A 10,540-nucleotide genomic window follows, 5' to 3' on the forward strand; every position below is an offset into this window, starting at 1 on the left:
TCTGGTTCCGTTTGTTTCGAGATTTTCAAAAAATGCCGTACCCCAACACCGAAATCAAATCAAACCACATCAAAATTGATAAGACACTGAACCACACAAAAAATTGGAATGAAACTGAAATGACATGATAACATATACCAACCTAAAATTCATATATTTACATGATAAACTAGAACTAAATCGAAAATAAACTATTAAAATAAATCGAAACCGAACTAAAATTGGTGCACTCTTATTGGATCATGTTTTAGACTCACTCATTCTCACATTGAAACCATTAAAACCAAACCAAATCGATCCAAACCGACTGATTAACGCACCTTCAATAAAGTACTCATTTACGGGTCCCACTCATTACGTTTATAAGGTCATCTTCCAGCACCGTTTGCATTTTAGAATGCTGAAATTAGAGGGGCGTGGTGCATGAGTCCAAGGAGGCAGAAAATGTTTCTTGGCTGCCATCATCATGAGGTTGAAACCTTAAAGTCTCGTTTGGAAGATCTCCTAAAAGACTAAATAAGTTTAATAAAAAAACAAAAGACTAAATAAGTAGCCAATCAAATACTATCTGACACTAAACTAGTTGACGAAAATTAGAGGAGGAAGGTTCAACAAGCTTCACCACCTCCAGAAGCTGTTGTTGGGTTGGTACGACATTTTTCTTCCCAGTTCTCTGGTGGATCCCATTCTCATATAAATGGATTTGAAAGAGACTTCAATTCCATGTTTAATAAAAAAGGGTTTGTCAACGCAATTGCATCGGAGTCGGATCACTCCTGATCCACAATCCAATGGATCACTCACAATCTGACATAGTTCAAAACCAAGAAAGATTCAAATATGGGTATATGCAATGTATGGTTTTGACAAAACGGACAAAAAATTAAAAAGTGTTTAAAACTCAATTAAAAAACATTAATTTTTGAAAATTTATAGAAATTAAAATATTATGGGACGACGTTCTCTACCTGGGAGTGCATCTGGGCGCAGCCTGTGTCAAACACAAGGGTGGGATATATATAATGTTAATATATTAATATGTGCAAGAGATCTCTACTTGGTCGCATGCTCTCTATAAGCGTTTGGGCCAATGGGGAAACACATCTGGATACCTACCCAGGTGGCATTTCACGGTTCCTGTGAGAGAGTGTAGGAAACACTACCAAGTAGAGATATTTTTTTCTATTAATATATAGGGAAAAAGAATGCTACTAATACCTGGTCACGTGGCTTCTACGCCAAAATACAAGAGCGTATTCATGAAATCAAAAATCTCATCTATGTTGATGCCACTGCATGTGCTCTCATTAATCATTACACTGGTGCAGGTAATCTCATATCATAATATAAGATGGGATAAATTGGATTTGCAACATAAATGGTTAATGTTTGGTACAAGCAAGTTGGGAGCTGCCACTGTAGTAGCTATAAAATTTACAATCAGGTCTTTATAGGTCCCATTCAGAAAAAGTATATATTATATGAAATAAAGATTTTTTTGAGTATTGCGACTTAAAAATGGTGTGTGGTTCATACACCAATTGACTTCTTGTGCAAAGAAGCAAGGTTCTTGTCTTTCCAAAGGTAGGCACGAAGTGGAGTGTTTTGATCAAAATTTGAAAGCCCGCAAGTCACGGCAATCTAAATATGTTGGGAGAAGAAAGCATTCCTGTTTTTTTTTTTTGTTTTTTGTGGGAAGGCTGACTTACACAGTTAAGCAAGGGTTAGACCACATTAAGTTTATAGAAAGAAAGAATGCGCTCTTAACTGTGAATAAGCATAGAGCAATGGGTGATTCATTTTTAACTAGATGGAGTGCTTGTTATGTGTTTAATGGGGATCGATCCAGTGTATGGATGCTAAATTAAGTCAGCTTAATATGGAATAGGTTAAAGAGCTTGATTTAAAGCGTTCCATCAGCTCTGGAGCTTTTGACTTAGGGATTTTTCTTCATTGAATTCCAAATATCCCACTTGGTTTGATGATGTGGTAATTCTGACTGATGGAAAGATATAAGATAGTACGTCTAGATAAGTTACATGTCAAATTTCAGATTTAAATTCAATATATACTTCCTCCTTGGTGTACTAACACATGTCTACAATACTACGACCACTACTGTGCACTCTCCTAGGGTACCTGTTCCTCGAGGCCTCGGGCCTTCAGCCCCTATAACCTCTTAACGGCCCTTTGGAATCAACCCACTAATCCAAGCGACAGAATACATAGTTGAAGTTGAGCTCCCAACACTCTGGATGGCATCACCAAATTGAGCATATTATGATACCTGTAATAGGTGGAGGAAGAACTTCTAGGATTGATATACGTAGTTGAAGTTGAGCTCCCTTTGGTAGAATTCTCAGTCCACTTGGTTTGAAGAGCTGGATGGGTATACTTGGATTAATAGTTCAATGAAGTTAGGCATTCAGATCCCTGAATTGCACTATCTTCAATTAATTTTTACACACAATTTTTGTTGCCATGGGGTCTGAACTTGTTTGAAGTTCATAACTGTACTGTCCTCTTGCTTTGTTCCCTTAAACTATTAGTATTAAGGCATTAGGGCTACCAGATACATCAGTTTATGTAACTTCTTAAACATGATTTTTATAAACAAAACTTTGGTCTAATTCTTTATAATTTCCATTTACTTGTACTTTATTCCTTCTTGGTTGTTCTTGCTATTCCCTGAAGAATTCGTATCATTTTCTTTAATTATGTCAGTGCATTGGAATCTCTCTCTCTCTCGCTCTCTCTTTTAATGTTTTTTTACTAATAATAGTGGGCAAGCCTTGGCGCAACGGTTAAGTTGCGCTATTGCACCTGTTGGTTGCAGGTTCAAAATTGGTAATAGCTACTCTCCTGTGAAAGGGAAAGGGTAGTTTGGCGACCAACCAAGTTCTTGCACAAGTGGATGGTTCTATCATTTTCGCTGTGTCCTAGATCAATCCTGTAGGTGGAAACATCATGGCTCATGGTTCTACAACAAGGTCTGTTTACCATGAGATGTGAATCACTTTTCTTTTCCTCCTCCCACTCTTACTGATCTTCATTTGTTGTTTCATCTCTATACATAGACTTGCCCTTTGCAAAGGAAGGGGAGATGAACACATCTGCAAAGTAATAAGCTCTCCATGTTTAGCTGAAGCTGAAGCTGAAGCACGATTTCAGATCTCCGTAGAAGGTGTTTCAGATGTTAAGGACTGTTCATTTCCACCTCCTTAGGGTCTTCAACCTGTGCTCTTGAACCATTTTTGGGTCATAGTTGTGTCCTTTAATTTTAGGGGACACAAGTATTGGCATGGTGACAAATAGTGAAGTGTTATACTTTAAATGGCATGGCGTAGCATAAATAATGTGGGACCTGACCTGTTGAATCTTGGTAAATCTTCTCAATCTTTGTAAACCATAAAAGGGGAAGAGGATGGGAAACAAGAAAGAATTGGTACATTTCAAAGCTACTCTGCTTATGAGAGAAAAACAAGAAGAAAGCAGCAGCTAAGCTGCAAGGCCAAAGTGCTCATGCCCATACACATACAGAGCGGAAACCTAAGTTTCCAAACCAGATCATCAGAAAAGATAACAAACAAATGGACGTACTATTGCCACTTCTTTAACTGCAAAAGATGACTTGTACTTTATGTGCCCTTGTCTTTTTCATAGTTCATTTTCGCTTAATGATATCCTCACCAAGAGAAGAGTCATTTGAACTAGCTTAAGTCCATGGAAAAAAAGGAATGTCATTACTAAAATCTAATGTAAGTAATGAATGACAAGGGAAAGTTTTTGCCAGTTTTGGAGCTTTCAACTCAAGACAATTTTCATTGCAAAGAGATTGAACAGTTAAGATCAAAATCAAATACAGCAAAGCAGTGAACCACACAAATATTTGCAAAGGATAACTATAGTTTTTGTATTCTCTTCATGTATCAAATAAATCACCTCAAGTTTTTACTCGCAAATATTTGTGGAAGAGGGAAAATTTTGCAGAACTAAAGAGTTGGAACATGTAAGCCTAGTGGCATGAATAAAATAGCCAATCAATAGAGAGACTACATGATTTTGATTTTACAATAGAAAGTCCTTATAAATCCATCCCAACCTGCCATCACAATCACCAGACCCCATGTTGCTGACAGAGTTGTCTGATTTGCTGAGATTATGGTGGTGATGCTGCTGCTGGTGCTGCTGCTGTTGCTATTGATGGTGGTGGGAATGATGATGATGGCCATGGTCTACAACAGGAATGTTCCACAAAGGAATTTTCTCCTCAAGCCATGTAGCTTAGCCCCTCGATGAACCATTTATGGAGAACCAACTGCCAAGAGAAAAAAAAAGCACAGAATCTCAGAGTATGAGTGTGTTTCAACAAGGATGCATCAGTAGGATCTCAATATCTTATCTGATCCTTCAAATACAAACAAATGGACTTCTAAAGAAGCTAGAAAGCTCAATGAAAGCATTCATCAAAATGACACCCACTAGAGGGGCTTTCCATAGGTTGCTGAATGCCCCACTTGAAGAGACACCATTTAGTGTTGAATTTCTTGATACTAGCATGCCTATCATGTTGGGAAAATTGAAGCTCCCATGAATGTAATGCTAGTCCTTGTATGGTTCCTATCAACAAGGGGGAAAATGAAACAGATGAGATGGATCAGTTTTAGTATCATACAACCGAGCAATTCTTTTTGCTGCATACCCTAGCCATCCATCTGATCGTACATCTAGATATTCTCTCGTCAAAACTGTATTCATGTTACGGTACTGCATTCCAACTGTTTCAATCAAGGACCAAGATCCCCAAAAAAAAAGTCGACCAAGAAATCACAACTGATCTCAAAATTGGTCCAAAGTCAACTTGGGCTGATATCATCAACCGTGCTAACATTGGTATGGAAGTTATGCATGAATGTAACGCTCACAACTTCCCTTTAGACCTAGCATGATATCTCTTTGGTAACATCGACAAATATAGATACATATAGTTGGGATAAAGTATCGTGGGGAACAAAAAGAAAGAAAAACAATGTGAATCTTTGCATGCCTCCGTTACCTTTTGGGAGACCTACACCCCATAGAAATTGTCCCTTGGCCTGTAGGTCCTGACACAATGTTAGAATTTTAGCTCTTCCAGAATGGTATCTCACTGATGGCTTGGGCCCCCTGAACTAAAGCGCAGCTATCTTATCCACTTAACTTCTGGATCAAACCAAGGTTGGGGGAATCCACAATAAAGGTGTGAAAGCCGCTTCTTGAATGAACTATCCATTTAAAGTTCTGGGGTAAGGGGGAAATTCATTTACTCTGTAATACAACACTCAATATTAGAATCAACAATTGAAGCATCCGAGGCTGCATCAATTGGGGATACACGACCAGTTTCTGACCCCATCCAGTCTGAATGAAAGGTAAGGCACAGAGCTTCTCCAAGCCAGACTAATTGAGAAATTAGTATCCAAGGAGCTAAGGTCCAATATATGGAAGAAACAAGTGTTTTCACAACTCTACCACCCCGTCAATTCTGTTCTGCTTAATTCTTTCATGGCCACTTATCTTTCCAGCTAAGGAATGGGAATGAAAACTATTAGTCCCACACAAGGTTTGTGAATAAGTGATTGTTTGATAATGAACAAGGAATATTTGTCTTTCTGCTAAACCGGATAAGGGGTAGAGAAAATGCTTCGAGCCAATGTCTGAGCCTTTACTTAAACCAAAGGATACCCCCATTATTAGTTCTTTAGTATTTCTAATAGATAGAAGCAGATATAGTAAACCGAAGGAGTTGAGGGTGCTGCTTCATCTTTAATCCGTCATATAGTACTTATCCACTAAGTTAAGCAACAAACTACTGGGATAGATATTATTAAATCTCACCTGTTCCCACAGTACAGTTGCTTCACAAACATCATAATGGTACTCCAAGGGTTCATAAATTTTAAACTGTCATTGTACAGTGGGAAAAGATCAAACAAGTTAAAAGCATATTTTAACTTCAGTAGTAGGTGCACATGAAGACAGTAAAATAGAGGTTCAGAGAAATGTCTCACCTGTTTGTGCCTTCAAGAAATTTAAGGATAAATTTACATTGGTCAATAATCGGTGCAGTCAATCCAAGACCTCTGTTTGCCTACTATCAATTACCAAGTCAGTACACATTAAAATGCAAAGCTGAAAGACATAACTGAGAACACAATCAGAGAAGTGTACTTCTACGGCAATGTGGCATTACAGGAAGGCCATAACAAGACAGGACTTTATTCACACCAGCAGTCACTTTGAACACTCACATAAGATATGCTAAATGTGCATTTATAAATTTCTTTAATCCTTGGCAGATATGGGAACTGTATAACCTCATAAAGTTAACATCAAACTCATGGATATAAACATTGTTTTCCCAGTGTATTATGGTGTACAGAATTCAGTGATTTATCATCCAGAAATCATTTATGTTTCCAATTCTGTGATTTCTTACAACTATAGCATTACTTAACCAAAAACTAAATAAGACATGATCATATACCATGGATTTCATACAACCTAAGCATTGCAAATGTATATAATTCAGCTCTCCAATGGAAGTTTTCCATCACTATTGTAAAGTAATACGGCTCAAAAACACGTGCCATATATCAAGTAAGGAAGTCATAGCATATATGCGCAAAGGACGTTCGATTTTCCACCAAGAGTCAATGAATTACTCAGAATCATTCCGCGGTGGTAAGGCCCAATTAAAAAAGGCTCAATAGATTCTGAAGTGCTGCAGCAACTCATGCAACCAAATCGGATATACCAAGTCGTTATTAAAAAAATCGACAGGAGAGAAACTCTGGCCAGCTAAGGCCACCAAATATGAGACAAACTAAACCTAGAAACTCCATTAGCAAGAAGATGAGCTCCCCTAACATACACCGTCATGTGAAACATGCAGATATGAAATAAAAGAAAAGCTATTACAAAGAAACAAGATATCATCAACTACTACTTGCGACGTCTAGTCTAAAGAAAAATGCAGCCCCTGAAGTGCTTGGATAATCAAGAGACAATCTGACCAATCTGCAAAATAGGCAATTGAAGACTACTTGCAAGAATGTTTGCATTGTGAACAGCCTCATTTTCGAGCGACGTGCCAGAACTACCAACTGATGCTTTACAACAGGTTGTTAGGAAAGCCCCAGAACAATCCAACAAAAGAACCCCACAACCACCTTTATATGAACTAACGGATCAGGGACCATCAGTAATAGCGGAAAAATACTGTGAAGGGGACCTTAATGGGGAATCAAGCCTGGCGGAGTGTATGGGGCTTGGTAATGGAGATTTCTGAAGACCGATCTCACTCTCTTCCAAATACAAATAAAAAGAAGACATTAAAGCTCGAAGATCTAGTTGAATAAAACGGAAAATAAATTTGTTTCTGGTTTTCCAAAATTTTCAACACAGTGAAGTCCAATGTAATGTAAAATCTCCTATATCTTGGCAGTTCTACGGTTAAATGGGAAATCCAATCCCTAAAACTTGAATCATTAAAAAGTTAGGTATCTATTCGAAAAAGAAGAAAAACGCCAACCAGTAGATGTAGAAGGGCAATGGACGGAGTGGACTATGAACTCCTCGATGTTATTACAAAAGGGGAAATAGGGTGATTGCGCCAAAGACCTTCAAAAGAGGAGGTAGTTTACTGCAAGAAAACTCCCCTCAATTCCCTCCATTTTTTCGAAGAGTTTTGCTCGCATAGTCGAACGACTCGAACCCTAACACTTCCTCATTGCACGGTAACTCTCCCTCACTCCCAGCGGTGAGCCAAGAATTGGCACAATACCTCTCTGCTCTCCCTCAATCTTAGCGACGTTTCTATCCCTTCCAGAGCAGCAGCAAGTGACTAGTGCTTCCAAAGTTAGAAGTTAGAATAGAGAAACCCCTCCCTCACTCTGCTATTCTTCTTCATCTTTACTTTCTTTCTTGTTTGTTGTTTTATTTGTCTCCTTTGTTTGCTAACTTTGCTTGCTTTAATTATTTTCCTCTTCCATTGTTTTCTTTTCTTTCTTTTGGTGTTTCATCGTCTCTATTTCCGCTTGGTACTCATACTTAGGTTGCTAAGGTCATTCATTCATTGTTATTCTGTAACATTCCACAATTTAAATAGATTATATCTCTATTATTTTCTGATTAATGTTTTTCTATTATTTGTGTGATGGGAATATTATTGAACTGGTTCATTTAGTATGATTGTTTCTAACGTTGGAATGGATTGTTTGAATAAATGTTTGATTGTAATATTATCCAGATACTGAGATTCTTGAGAAATGGTTAGGAAAAAGGATTAGTTTTAGGAACATGTACAACAACTTAGTGTGAGCCGTTTTAAATGCAATTATTGTTAACTTGATTTCATTGATAATATTACTAGCCATGATGTTCAAATTTGTTCTAAAGTCCTTGATCACCTCCAAGCTAAAACTAGTGCAAAATTAAGTTTGAGTGCATCTGAGAACAGAGAGGTTGATATTATAAAAAGTGGAATTGGTTCCACAACTTCCCTTTGTAAGGAGCATTCATCAAACTACAATGGTAGAGATGACTACTAAGAAAGACAAGAAAACATTAGACAAGAGGATAACACAAATTTTTTTTTAATTAAGAATAACATTTCTTCAATGTTATTCAGAGTTTTTTATTGAGATGGTGAGAGGTGCATGTAAGTATGGTCTGGGTTTTGTTGGGATCCACATCCTCTAATTCCTCAGCTCTACTTCCATCCTACTTCCGTGTGTTCCTAGCGTGCCAGGTGTCCTGACAATCATCCAATGGTGGTTATTTGAAAAATTCAAATTTTTTTGAAATCCTAATTACATCTATTTGAACCACTTTAAACCTCAAACCAACCCCATATGATCGGTTCAAAACAAACCAAACCAAACCAAACTTATCTCCCATCAAACTAAACACATTTCACTCAGTTTTCAGACCGAACGAACATTTCCCAGAACCTCTCTTGAATCCATATCTCTCTCACTCATCCCTCTCACAACTTCTCAGTGGCGACGGCGACATCCTCTCTCTCACCCTGCTACTGTTGCTCTTGCTGCTTTCCGGCTGCTACTGCGACGGTGACGGCGGTGGCGATCCTCTCTCTCACCCTGCTACTGCTGCTCTTGCTGCTTTCCAGCTGCTACTGCGACGACGACATCCTCTCTCTCATCCTTTCTGATTTTGGTGAGCCATTGCTCTGAGTTTTTTTTGCTGCATTCGTCTTCTAAATCCTTTGATCTTGGTGACCTATTGGCTCCGGTACTAGGGTTTGCAGACGAACACAACGGAGAAAGAGAGAGTACAGGAGCTAACGCTTACCTGAGTCGAAGGAGGAACAGTGGAGGCTCGCAGGTATTTTGAGTTTTTTCTCTGTTACTCTTGATTTCACCAAATATTTGCTCGTTTTGCTCATTTTGGCCAGAAATTAGCTCATTTTGGTTTAAGAAAATGCCCTTTCTGTATCATTTTTAAAATTAAGGCAATCAGTATAATCAAAACTGAATATTGTGGTGTTCTAATGACATTGGCTATCAGTGTAGCCATGGTTTTTCTTTTGCGTTACTTTGTTGTTTTCTTCACATGTATGCAACTGCTGAGTATTCCATTGCTGAGGACGAACCGCATGATTGCTTTAGTACACAAAATCCTTCCCCTTCTTGTTATTATGATTATCATTTCTTCTTTGTTATAGTTGTGGTAAATAGAGAGGAAGGCCTTGCCTGGTTGTTGGCCTATCCTTTTTGTTAAAAAAATTGCAGATATTTATTCCCTCCCTTTCCCCTTCCCCCACCTCCGAAGGAAACAAGATCAGCAAGTGACCATGACAATAGTGTTACAAATATGTGAATATTGGATGGCATCTAATCTCTCTGAATATTCTGTTATCCTCCTCTCAAATACTCCATTTACAAACTGAAATGCTTAGAGGGCGGATCTCGGCACAATGGTAAGATGATGCAAATCTGAAGACATATTCACGAAGGAAAAAGTCCAAGAGAGGGGGCCAATCCATGGCCTAATAGCATGCTGTTTTATGTGCTTTCATACTTGGTTTATTTATTATGTTTTTGTCTTGGTTTAGTTTAATTGAACCAGGTTCAATTTAAGTTGGTCTAATTCTAAGTTTTAAGTTGGCAATTATTCTAATTCTAAGTTTTAAGTTAGCAATAGTTAATTGCTTGGGTCTACACTTCTTACATGCATGTGAGGAGGTTGTGTCTTGTAAGTGAAGTCAGCTAGGGGGTTTTGTACCTCTAATCAGACTTTGATTTGTTGGCCTATTGGCCTATTTAATAAAGCTATGTATGGGGGTCTCTTTCTTACCTCACGATTCTGAAAATTAAAGCTGTTGCTGTTGTTTGTCTTCTGCAACTAGAAGAGTGCCTTGTGTTTGATCAAGATTGAAGGGGTTGGTGTGTGATCCAATTAACAGTTTAATGGTTTTAGTTCAGAATTCTTGGTTTAAGGCTTAAGATTTCATGGTCTCAAGGCTTCCTAGTGAAAA

This window comes from Telopea speciosissima, chromosome 3, assembly GCF_018873765.1.
Source record: "Telopea speciosissima isolate NSW1024214 ecotype Mountain lineage chromosome 3, Tspe_v1, whole genome shotgun sequence".
In the NCBI taxonomy this organism is placed as follows: Eukaryota; Viridiplantae; Streptophyta; class Magnoliopsida; order Proteales; family Proteaceae; genus Telopea; species Telopea speciosissima.